This window comes from Schistocerca cancellata, chromosome 9 (assembly GCF_023864275.1).
Source record: "Schistocerca cancellata isolate TAMUIC-IGC-003103 chromosome 9, iqSchCanc2.1, whole genome shotgun sequence".
Lineage (NCBI taxonomy): Eukaryota > Metazoa > Arthropoda > Insecta > Orthoptera > Acrididae > Schistocerca > Schistocerca cancellata.
The window spans coordinates 183,792,065-183,805,838 of NC_064634.1; the positions used below are offsets into that span (position 1 = coordinate 183,792,065).

The 13,774-nt window shown below is 43.1% G+C and overlaps 1 protein-coding gene across 1 annotated transcript in view; it reads right to left on the bottom strand.

Annotated features, from left to right (window-relative positions):
- The window catches only part of LOC126100891 (retinol-binding protein pinta-like), a 341,960-nt gene that overhangs the window by 244,819 nt on the left and 83,367 nt on the right, over positions 1-13,774 (bottom strand). The gene's annotated exons all lie outside the window — the stretch shown is intronic.

Sequence of the window (13,774 nt, forward strand, 5' to 3'; positions counted from 1 at the left end):
GAATCGAATGCAGGTGGAATGAAATTTTCAAACAAAGGGGCATGTGCTACTAGCGTTTAAAGGAAGTGTAGAAAACAAAACGATTTTTTAAAAAAATATAGTTTTTTAGTCACACCATCTTGATTAACTTTTAAAAAAGATCGGTAATTAAGAATTTTTGCTTCAGCGAAAACGGGATTTTTGTATGCAATAGATAGTTACAAAACAGACGAAATGTGTTTTCATGAAATATAACATTAGACGTGTTACTTAGCATATATTTGATGAATTTTATATTTAAATGACGTGGGTATTCGAATTGAACGCAGAAACACACACACACACACACACACACACAGACACACACACACACACACACACACAAAATAATGACCCAAACGGGACACTATACATCTCTGCTTTTATGCTGCAGCCGTCAGTTCTTTTATTTTGAAGAACTGCTTCATTCACTCGAACCAGTTCGAGAAATATGTGCATCTTGTACTTTGAAAAATGTGGTGTTCTTCCTTTGTTTTCAGTTCACCAAACATAAACGAATGGACTAACTGCGAACTGTTTTTTTAAACATACTTCTACTTTTTTGACGAAAGTGACGGCAAATGATAATGACGTTACTCACCAGCGATTGTCTCGAAAACTTATGCCTATAGGCAGCCTTGCTCAAATTAATGTCTCTGTTAAAATTTTTGATCTACAGAGTGCCTTCCATTGCGATACACAGAGTTAATTGCAAGCAAACTCATGGTTGGCTGACGACGGTTTGCTGACCGGCATTTAGCGTTGGTGCACCACAGCGACAATTTATACGAGATTTACTTAAAACCGTGGTTACGCGACCCTGGTTATCTTACTTTTTGACCGAGGTTGGTGCGCTCGGACAAATCTGTCATCTCCTAAGAAAGGAAACGTCAAACATTCTTAACATTTTTAAAACAAATGTGGGCCGGCCGGTGTGGCCGTGCGGTTCTAGGCGCTTCAGTCTGGAACCGCGTGACCGCTACAGTCGCAGGTTCGAATCCTGCCTCGGGCATGGATGTGTGTGATGTCCTTAGGTTAGTTAGGTTTAAGTAGTTCTAAGTTCTAGGGTACTGATGACCTCAGATGTTAAGTCCCATAGTGCTCAGAGCCATTTTTGAAAACAAATGTGCAAATGCTCTGGCGGAATGGGATTAAAACATTCACTGACAGTTCGAAAATAGCTGTATGTGGATAGAGATTTTTTTTCTTGACCTCCAAGCATTCAGACATACTCGCCGCCACAGAAACGTCAAGAGCAGAGGCCATCATGCAAGCTTTTCAGTTCTTATTGCCGACTAAGCTGAGCAAGGTCTTAATCGTATACTATTCCAGCCTACTGTCAGCTTTCAACAACAGTACTGATGGCTTTCATTTTACAGAGTTTACTGTTCATTCAGTAGGTAGAGCGGGCTGTTTTCCGTAATGACCCACAGTTGTTGTTGTTGTTGTGGTCTTCAGTCCTGAGACTGGTTTGATGCAGCTCTCCATGCTACTCTATCCTGTGCAAGCTTCTTCATCTCCCAGTACCTACTGCAACCTACATCCTTCTGAATCTGCTTAGTGTATTCATCTCTTGGTCTCCCCCTACGATTTTTACCCTCCACGCTGCCCTCCAATACTAAATTGGTGATCCCTTGATGCCTCAGAACATGTCCTACCAACCGATCCCTTCTTCTGGTCAAGTTGTGCCACAAACTTCTCTTCTCCGCAATCCTATTCAATACTTCCTCATTAGTTATGTGATCTACCCATCTAATCTTCAGCATTCTTCTGTAGCACCACATTTCGAAAGCTTCTATTCTCTTCTTGTCCAAACTATTTATCGTCCATGTTTCACTTCCATACATGGCTACACTCCATACAAATACTTTCAGAAATGACTTCCGGACACTTAAATCTATACTCGATGTTAACAAATTTCTCTTCTTCAGAAACCCACAGGGGAGACAAAAAACTTCTCAGTCGAACTGGCAATGGGGCAAAGGGAGTCATAATTGAGAATATTTGGGAGGGGATTTCCAGTTCCAGCGTTTGCCTCGTACCAAGCGAAACCTCCAGGCGAAGTTAGACAGAACCGGAGGATGGGAACTATTTTAAATTTTGATTCTGCAACAATATGTCCCGTACAAAAAATTAAAATACTAGTGCATGTGAAGTTGTATAGAATTTCAAACAATCTTGAATCACAGAAAAATTATTTTACAACTGTATTGAACTATGTTAGCAACATGGTATATTTGTCTTCTTAAATTAGTTTATTAAATATAAAAAAGTCGTAGCCAACACAACCACAGTCGGAAGATGGATAACATAATATATCCAGTCACCGTCACAGGTTATGCCTGATAACAAAACAGAATCAAGTTTACAAAGAGGTTCGCAGTATAAGCCGACTTCTCAGTACGAAACTGCATCCCACCTGGTCTGCATGGATGCTCTGATTCGATAGGGAAAAGTGTCATAAAGCCACTGTATCTTGTAACTTAAGCAAGCTGGCCAAAAGCTGTTGTAACTGGGACTTGATATCCTGAATACTGGCACTAGGAAGTAGTTGACGTCCGAGTCGGCTCCTCTACTGGGGACGCAGGCAGTTCATACAGACATCTACAATGTGTAGGCGAGCATTGTCCCTTTGAATACTGCTACCAGCATATTGTTGCGTGAGAGGTAACACTTGAGAATACACGATGCCTGTGATGTGCCATTATGCAGTCAGAGTTCCCTCAATCACTACCAGATCTGACCTGCAGTTGTGACCAATGGTTCCTGTAAACTGCATCCGCTGAATCCTGTGCCCAGTGAAATCTGCACCCAGAAAAGGTCAAGAGAAGATCCACTGATCCCCCCGTCCCATCCCCACCACCTGCCCGGCAGGTAGGAGATCCGAGGGCCCTTAACTGGTTGGGCTGATGAACAGGACTGGAGATGCTCTAAGAAGAACTGTAATGCCTATATAATTTTTCTGATTTTCGGTCGGATCTAACAACTTTTTTTTTACTTTCGATCACATCTTCAAAAACCAATCTAAAACATTAAAAACAAATTACAACCACGTTTTCTTTAAATAGTATCTCTCCTACTCATAACACATACTTTAAAATAAAATATGGTCTATTCCTGTGGGTTAGCATACGGTACTCGTAATGTGCATAAGACATTTTCTGATACTAACGAAAAGGCCATTATCCGTGTATATAGGTTGGACCACAATTCCACGGACAGTCTTTCGGAGGCTATTCTCGGATTATTTTCTGAGTATTTCGAGGAACCCGTGGTCCCTGTTGGCTCATTATGGAATAATTACGTTTCGTTTGATTCCTTGGCCGTTGTATATGTATTGGATTACGAATATCTGCACGACAATGAAAATGCCGACGATGTGCGCTCTGTGTCTTGTATGGAAGCAGACCTGTTCCATTCACTCACAGCAATTGCTGTTGACAACCGTTATGCCCACTGTAATTCCGGTCCTCAAGCTTGTATTCATTATTACTCAGTTCTGTCTCGGATTTGCTTTTTGCGGCTCTTTTAGTTGTGCATTAATGATACACACCAGTAAGGATAGTTTTACTGAAAGAAACGGTCGATATGCATCTCGTCTGTGGGTTAACTGAATGCAATGGAAAAACGACACGGCGACGATACGCTCAACTGTTCTCGCAGCGACGCCTACAACATAACCGTGGTTTAGCATCTGTTCATATGAGCCCACGAATTTCCGGATCTTTCCGCGCTGCTATGTTTTGGTGATAGTGTATACTACTGGCCATTAAAATTGCTACACCAAGAAGAAATGCAGATGATAAATGGGTATTCATTCGACAAATATATTATACTGGAACTGACATGTGATTACATTTTCATGCAATTGGGGTGCATAGATCCTGAGAAATCAGTACCCATAACAACCACCTCTGGTCATAATAAAGGCCTTGATACGCCTGAGCATTGAGTCAAACAGAGTTTGGATGGCGTGTACAGGTACAGCTGCCCATGCAGCTGCAACACGATACCACAGTCCATCAAGAGTAGTGACTGGAGTATTGTGACGAGTCAGTTGCTCGGCCACCATTGACCAGACGTTTTCAGTTGGTGAGAGATCTGGAGAATGTGCTGGCCAGGGCAGCAGTCGAACATTTTCTGAATCCAGAAAGGCCCGTACAGGAACTGCAACATGCGGTCGTGCATTATCCTGCTGAAATGTAGGGTTTCGCAGGAATCGAATGAAGGGTAGAGCCACAGGTCGTAACACATCTAAAATGTGACGTCCACTGTTCAAAGTACTGTCAATGCGAACAAGAGGGAGGTGACCGAGACGTGTAACTAACGGCACCCCATACCATCACGCCGGGTGATACGCCAGTATGGCGATGACGAATACACGCTTCCAATGAGCGTTCACCGCGATGTCGCCAAACACGGATGCGACCATCATGATGCTGTAAACAGAACCTGGATTCATCCGAAAAAATGACGTTTTGCCATTCGCGCACCCAGTTTCGTCGTTAAGTACACCATCGCAGGCGCTCCTGTCTGTGATGCAGCGTAACCGGAGCCACGGTCTCCGAGCTAATAGTCTATGCTGCTGCAAACGTCGTCGAACTGTTCGTGCAGATGGTTGTTGTCTTGCAAACGTCCCCATCTGTTGACTCAGGGATCGAGACGTGGCTTCACGATCCGTTACAGCCATGCGGGTAAGATGCCTGTCATCTCGACTGCTAGTGATACGAGGCCGTTGGGATCCAGCACGGCGTTCCGTATTATCCTCCTGAACCCACCGATTCCATATTCTGCTATCAGTCATTGGATCTCGACCAACGCGAGCAGCAATATCGCGATACGATAAACTGCAATCGCGATAGGCTACAATCCTACCTTTATCAAAGTCGGACACGTGTCGGTACGCATTTCTCCTCCTTACACGAGGCATCACAGCAACGTTTCACCAGGCAACGGCGGTCAACTGCTGTTTGTGTATGAGAAATCGGTTGGAAATTTTCCTCATGTCAGGACGTTGTAGGTGTCGCCACCGGCGCCAACCTTGTGTGAATGCTCTGAACAGCTAATCAGTTGCATATCACAGCATCTTCTTCCTGTCGGTTAAATTTCGCGTCGCCGGCCGGAGTGGCCGTGCGGTTCTAGACGCTACAGTCTGGAACCGAGCGACCGCTACGGTCGCAGGTTCGAATCCTGCCTCGGGCATGGATGTGTGTGATGTCCTTAGGTTAGTTAGGTTTAATTAGTTCTAAGTTCTAGGCGACTGATGACCTCAGAAGTTAAGTCGCATAGTGCTCAGAGCCAGCTAACTTTCGCGTCTGTAGCGCGTCATCTTCGTGGTGTAGCAGTTTTAATGGCCAGTAGTGTATTACAAGCTTTTCCACTGTAATTGACGTATTTTCACAGAAAGAAAGATAATTCAGGTGACAACCCAAATGAATCATACTTGCATTACTACTCTATAAGAGACAACCAGCGGCTTATGACAAAATACCCCGAAAATATCCCGAAGAACCTCCAAAATTTTAGCGGTGGTGTTCGCCCAGTATAGGTGACATGATTTGTACGCAGCGTCTCCCACTCCTAGCGCTACTTGTACGAGTCCACTATAAGTAGCTTAAAAATATGAAAACAATTTTCCTTATAACAATAATTCTATATCTACACCCGTGCTTTGCAAACTGCTGTGAAGTGCATAACAGAGGGTACTTCAGATTGTAGCAGTCATTAAGGTTTCTTAGCGTTTCCTCCACGTATGGATCATGGGAAGAATGATCGCTGAAGCGCCTCAGAGGTCGCTGTAATCAGTCTGAACTCGTCCTCGCTGTCCTTACCGGACCGACGCGTACGGCGGGCTTTAGTATATTCCTGGAGTTATTATTTAGAGCTGGTGCTTGAAATTTATGGAAGAGGCTTTCTCGGGATAACTTGCTTGATCTTCAACCGTCTGCTAGTCCAATTTCCTCAGAATCTCTATGATATTCTTCCATGGGTCAAACAAACCTGTGACTGTTAGTGTCGCCGTTCTGTGTAGGGGTTCCATATCTCCTGTTACTCAATTTGATATGGATCCCACACACTTGAGCAATATTCTAGGACGGGCCACACCATTGTTTTGCAAGCTATGTCCTTCGTAAACGGACTGCATTCCTCTAATATTCTACCTATTAACCAAAGTGTGCAATCTGCGGCGTCTATGAGATCGTTACATTTCATATCCCTACAAATTATTACCCCTAGGTATTTGTATTAGTTTGCCGTTACCAGTTATGACTCGTTGATATTGTAGTCATAGGATACCAAGTTGTTTTAAAATGTGAAGGCACGATTTTACATTTCAAAACAAGTTGCCTGACTTTTCATCACTTGGAAATCTTATCAAGTTCTAACTGAATATTTGTGCAACTTCGTTCTTACCATACTTCATGAGACGTGACTTCATCATCTGCGATTATTATTGATATTGTCCGCAAGGTCATTAATTTCAAGGTGAACAGCAAACGACCCAACACACTGCTGGGACACTGCTGAAGTTTCCTCTACATATATCGATGACTCTCTGTCCAAGATAAATTGCCGCTTCCTCCCCAGCAAAAACCCTCAATCCAATCACTAATTTCGCTTGATACGATCGTACTTTTGATAGTAATCGCAGATGTGGTACTGAGTCAAATGCTTTGGAAATCGAGAAACACTGTATCTACCTAAGTGCCTTGATCCATGGCTTTCCAGAAGTCATATGAAAAAAACTGCGTGTTGAGTTCCACATTGGTGATGTTTTCGGAATTCACACTGTTTGACATGAATGAGATCTTTTTCTTCTACATACCTCACTACGTTTGAGCTCAACATGCGTGCTAAAATTCTACTGGAAATGGATCTCAAGGATGTTGTGGTTCACGTCTGTGTGCTTCTTGTAGACGGGTGTGACTTGTGCATTCTTCCAACTACTGGGCACTGTTTTTCGTTCGAGGAGTCTACGACAGGTTATGGTTAAAAGAGGCGCTAACTCAGATGGAAATCTGATGTAGAATCTGATAATGATTCCAACGAGTCCTGAAACTTTATTAAATTTTAGCGATTTCAGCTGTTTCTCAACACTACTGACACTAATATCTAAGTTACTTATCTTTGCAGTGGTGCGAGAATTATGTGAGGCTAATAATAATTCTTCAAATCATTGTCGTTATTGTGAAGGGGAAAATACATGAGCACAGAAAAAATTGTATATTATGTAAGATGCACTTTATAAGAACGGAGTGTTTATCACAATGTAAGTAATGTCATAACTTAATAAAAAAAGAAAAAGAAAAACGTTTTAAGGTGACAGTGCATAACAATTTTTCGTGTTAGGACAGAGTATGCGTCATAAAAGAATGGGACGCATGGTATAAGCGTTAAAACCAGAGCCTTACGCTTATGTCAGAGGGAATATCTTAAGCGAACTATTAGTGGCGCTCTTGCTCTTCTTTCGGCAGCAGGACATTTTGTTTGCGTTTGTCGTTTACATGGCGGCGTCCACACGGCTCGAACAAACAACAGTGCCAGTAGTTGGAGGAAAGTACAGGCCATACCCGTTTACTAGTGACGTACAGACGTGAAACACAAAATTGACGTTCAGTGTCCTTGAGATCCGTTTGTTGTAGAATCTTAGTATACAGGGCTATTACAAATGATTGAAGCGATTTCATAAATTCACTGTAGCTCCATTCATTGACATATGGTCACGACACACTACAGATACGTAGAAAAACTCATAAAGTTTTGTTCGGCTGAAGCCGCACTTCAGGTTTCTGCCGTCAGAGCGCTCGAGAGCGCAGTGAGACAAAATGACGACAGGAGCCGAGAAAGCGTATGTCGTGCTTGAAATGCACTCACATCAGTCAGTCATAACAGTGCAACGACACTTCAGGACGAAGTTCAACAAAGATCCACCAACTGCTAACTCCATTCGGCGATGGTATGCGCAGTTTAAAGCTTCTGGATGCCTCTGTACGGTGAAATCAACGGGTCGGCCTGCAGTGAGCGAAGAAACGGTTGAACGCGTGCGGGCAAGTTTCACGCGTAGCTCGCGGAAGTCGACGAATAAACCGACAGCGCCGACTTCATATTTCAACAGGATGGTGCTCCACCGCACTTCCATCATGATGTTCGGCATTTCTTAAACAGGAGACTGGAAAACCGATGGATCGGTCGTGGTGGAGATCATGATCAGCAATTCATGTCATGGCCTCCACGCTCTCCCGACTTAACCCCATGCGATTTCTTTCTGTGGGATTATGTGAAAGATTCAGTGTTTAAACCTCCTCTACCAAGAAACGTGCCAGAACTGCGAGCTCACATCAACGATGCTTTCGAACTCATTGATGGGGACATTCTGCGCCGAGTGTGGGAGGAACTTGATTATCGGTTTGATGTCTGCCGATTCACTAAAGGGGCACATATCGAACATTTGTGAATGCCTAAAAAAACTTTTTGAGTTTTTGCATGTGTGTGCGAAGCATTGTGAAAATATCTCAAATAATAAAGTTATTGTAGAGCTGTGAAATCGCTTCAATCATTTGTAATAACCCTGTATATTTTGAGCTTAAACGTAATGATGTGTCTAGAAGAAAAAGACCTGCTCCATGTCAAACAGTGTGGATTCCGAAACATCCCACTGTGGGCGTATGGAGGGAGTGAGCGAGGGCTTGGGGTGGAGATAGGCCGTGACGTAGTGAGCAGGTAGATTCCAGGTAAACTGGTCCTAAATTTCACAGATTTCTGGTTGGGTAAAGATACCGCTGGGTGCAGTTTCCACATATGCCTCCCCCATACCATGACGCCTGTTCCTCTCCAAAACAATGGAAGTGTGTGACCTCTGCCCAGGTCCACAACTATGGACATCCGGGGTAGTGCTGAGCAACGATTAAGCGCTGAACACATTGCGACGCCGTTCGGCAGTATTCCATGCTTCCCAGTCATGGCACCATGGCACCATATGTATTGTGGTGTTAACGGCAATCTACGCGCGGGACGGTAATTCCCTTGTTCACTGCTGCTGGTCTGCGATGAATGACGCAAGTTGGAAGACAATGTTTCAGGAAGCCCGTTACTTGTTCTTGAATGACACCCAAAGGCGGGAAGGTGTTGCGACGCACTTGGTGCCCAATGCGGTGATCCTCTCTTCCGGTACACAGGCGAGGTCGACCTGAACCATGGCGGCGGGTATCCCTGGCCTCACATCCACTCGGAGTCCAACATCGGGCTATCGTCACATCATCTGGATAGTTATACACGAATGACCTCTGGCAACCAGCTATTCGGTTTCTGTTTTTGTGAGCATTGTAACTGTTGCTCTCGAGTTAAATGTGAAGGTGGACGATTTCGCGCTCAGCTTAATATTCCTTCTTCTCTTTCGTTGCACAGAGAATCACTCTGTACCTGTTGGTTGACATTTTTAAATGCTAGTGGGAACCTGACAACCTCAGCAGGTTTCAAAAGCTTTTGATCGTTTCTGTGGGGGCGAATTCAGTTGTGGAAGCAAAATCCGTGGCTAAAATCAGTTTCCAAACTCGATATCAGAGAGTTTACATGATAAACCAGAAACAGTGTTGGTATATTGTTTTACGATAACAGGATTTCGGAGCCCAGATACAAGCAGTGAGTGATAAGCAAGACGAGCGATAACGCAAGCTCGTCGTAACTAACAGATAATACAGGATAAACAAATTTCACATCCTCACGGACGTTTAGTTCAACATAAGCACAGTCGCTTACAAATTTTTCCGATTAAAAAGTGCGAACCTAGAAATTTGACGTCCGATGACAGCTCCATACGCATTATTTTCCACAGAGAGGATATTTGATAGAGAATAATCTGTGCTGCAATTGGGGGCCCGTGCAAGTTGGATGATCCGTATGTCACGAGACGGGAAAAAAATTACACTTTCTAACTGAGATAGACTGAATAGGGACTATCATAGAGAAGCCTGGTGCAGGCCTTTGCAGGTGACCTGGGCGGTTTGCGTGGAACGTGTCCCAACTACGTATCTGACTCTAATTGTGTGTGTGTGTGTGTGTGTGTGTGTGTGTGTGTGTAGTTTAGTGTCACGTTCGGCTAGTTGATGATCAGGGAAGTGAGAGGATGTAACCCGATTCCAGTACACAGCCTACGCTTAAGCCATCCTGCCACGCTGTGTGGAAATGCACGTGGATGAGGAGCTCGTGACGCCACAGCATGGAATTCTACGTTCGACTCCAATGCGGAGCGTGACATAAAGAATGTGGCAAGTCCGGTTTGTGTCTCGTGGTGATCAATGAGATGCGACATCGTTTTACGTCGCAAGCAGAACTCAGGACCCGCCATACCGTGTTGAGCTAAACTATGTATTTGGTGGATTTTCTTTATCAAAGAGTACGTGATTATGAAGATAAGCTGTTTAAAAGCATTAGAAAATTGAGGGTCTCTCGAAAACACGCAATTTTAGCTACGATTTGTTATTATAAATTGACTAGAAACTACATATCGGTAGTTAGGGCTTCCTGTATTTAATGTTATAACTTGTATGCTATGAAAGTATACCGTTTCAATGCTACGGCACAATGGTGAGCTATCAAATCTCATCCTTTTGATACAGTTTGTCGTAGTTAAATGTCAAATAAAGACATTTGCAGATACAGTCCTTAGACAGTTTATACCATATAGAGAGACCTGGCTGCCACGTTCAAGTCATAGGTTAGTTGACAGCGTTGTGAGCTGAGAAGCAAAAAGTAGGAGGTTAGCATCTAAACTTTTATTCTACTTTTGTTTTTTAAAAGATTCTGGGACTTTTTTTATTGATTTCATGGAAGTATTGCCTGCAGTAGTCGACGTTACTTATTATAAATAATGTGTCTGTTGCAATTCTTGATGGAATGTTCCCTCGTGGCCAGAAATCTTTAGGTCACTGCCGGTGTATATCAGAAAGTAAACACAAGCTACACACTTATGAAACGTTGTCTAAAATGTTTGGTTGGTTGATTGGGGGAGGGGACCAGACAGCGAGGTCGTCATTCCCATTGGATAGGGAAGGAAGTCGGCCGTGCCCTTTCAAAGGAATCATCCTCGCATTTGCCTGAAGTGATTTAGGGAACTCACGACAAGCCTAAATCAGGATGGCCGGACGCGGGTTTGAACCGTCGTCCTCCCGTTTGCGAGTCCAGTGTGCCAACCACTGCGCCACCCCGCTAGGTGCCTTTTTGGTTTTATAGATTGCCTCGTATTGGAATCTTATCGGTAAATATCTTTTTTAATTATGGTGCGCAGCTTCGAAAAAATTTCCTCTTCCATTCAAATGAAATTGAGAAACGAAACTCGATCTTGAAATCTACTATTTTACGCGCGTTCGTTTTCGCAAACAAACTTTGTGATTTACGAGCCAGATGCAAGACTTCCACTGGAGGGCGTTGAGATCGTATATGACGATGAGGAGAACGTTTCAGAGCGTGCAGCAATCACGACTACACCACGTCTGGCGTGCATCACGGAGAGACGCACGTTCCGTGTGAAGACGGCTTTGTCGAACAGTAGCGAGAGTGCCGTCGAGCTCATCGTCCACGTCCGACTGCTGTATTGCCGTCAACCGTGCCGCACGCCTTCATTCCATTAGCCAAAGTGGAGAGGTTAGGACTTTAATCCAGGACTACACCTATAGCTATGTCTATATGACTACTATGCGATTCACACGTAAGTACCTGGCAGAGGTTTCATCGAACCACCTTCACGCTCTCTCTCTGCCGTTCTACTCTCGAAAAGCGCGTGGAAGAAACGAACACTTCAATATCTTCGTGTGAGCTGTCGTTTCTCTTATTTTATTACGACAATTATTTCTACCTATGTAGTTGGGCGTCAACAAAATATTTTGGCATTCGATGGAGCAAATTGGAGATTGAAATTTCGTGAAAAGATCTCGGAACATCAAAAAACGTCTATGTTTTAGGGGTTGCCACCTCAATCGAGCGTCATATCTGTGACACTCTCTCTTATTTTGTGGCAGTACAAAACAAACCGCCCTTCTTTGAACTTTTACAATGTCCTCCCTCAATCCCATTGGCAAGTATTCCATAATGCACAACAGTACTCTAGCAGAGGACGGTCAAGCGTAGCGCAAGCAGTCCCTTATTGGACATGTTGAATCTTCTAAGTGTTCTGGTAACAAAATGCAGTCTTCTGTTCGCCTAAGCCATAGCGTTCCAGTTTAAGTTGTTCCTGTGTGCTATCCCTAGGTATTTGATTGAACTGATAACCTTTAGATTTGTATGATTTATCATGCAACCAAAATTTCATAGATTTCTTTTAGAACTTATTTGGAGACCTCACGCTTTTATTATTTAGAGTCAATTTCTTTCACACTATACAGATGTCTTGTTTAAATCATTTTGCACTTGGGTTTGATACTCTGATGACTTTACGAGAAGGTAAATGACTGCACCATCTGTAGACAACCTAAGAGGGCTGCGCAGATTGTCCTCTAAATCACTTACGTAGATTAGTAGCAGCGGAGCAGGAGAAGGCCCATAACACTTCCGTTGGGAACGCCAGGTATCACTTCCGTCTTACTTTGTGATTTTCCGTGAATTATAACCAACTGTGTTACCATTATGACAGGAAATCACCACTGTGACGATACGTCATAGGTACGCTATTTGATCAGAAGCCTCTTATTGGCGTGAAGTCTCGTTATCGGGAGTTCTATCGCCGCATCTCTCCTTCCATTTTCGACAAAACACTCGAAGAGAAAATTTCCTACTGACAGTCTACAGCAAAAGTCAGTCGGTTTGCTGGCTGAAACTCTACACGCGTCCAATTTGTCGGCCGGTCAATTGGTCGTTGTGTAGGGTTCCTTAGGGTTTCGTATCAATTCGATAGATAGGAATTTTGCTCCATGACAAGGCCCCCGTTTATTCTGGAGAACAGTCACACGTGCTGCTTCTTTGGCATTAAGGGGGGTAGGACGTCATACGGGACGACTTGGAGCAGGAGAGACACCACAGGACATTTTAATTTCCACTGTCTATACTTTTACGAATACATTCATAAAACTTTGTCAAAATGACCAGACAGGATTCAGGATTTACACTCATAGCAGTGGAAGTTCAAAAATATAAGAAAATAATTTTTTTTACATTTGAAATTTGACCTTTTTTCACTTACCATTGTCTGCATTTGTTGCTATAGGTACACTTTTCTTCATAAGTAAGGGAGATTCTTCGATGAATTTTGCACAGCATACAAACCATTCTTACAGTTGTATGAAACTCTAGAATTTTCCAAATCTATTGAAAACTATGGTAAAAATTGAGATAATTAACTATAACATTTGAGTTTTTTCTAAACATGAAGTTTAAAATGTAACAGCACCTTCATTTTTTCGTAAATTAAATAATTTCTAGAGTTTCATACACCTGTAAGTATAGTTTGTATGCTGTGCAAAATTCATCGAACAATATCTCTTACTTATGAAGAAACGTGTACCTACAGCAACAAACGCAGCCAATATTAAGTGAAGAAATGATGAACTTTCACATGTAAAACAAAATTAATTTTTTATGTTTTTGAACTTCCACTGCTATGAGTGTGAATCCTGAATCCTTCCTGGTCATGCTGACAAAGTTTTCTGAATTTATTCGTAAAAGTATAGACAGTGGGAATTAAAAACTCCTGTGGTGTCTCTCCTGCTCCAAGACGGCCCGTTTAACGCCCTACCCCCCTTAACAAACCATTCGGTGGCAGCATCTC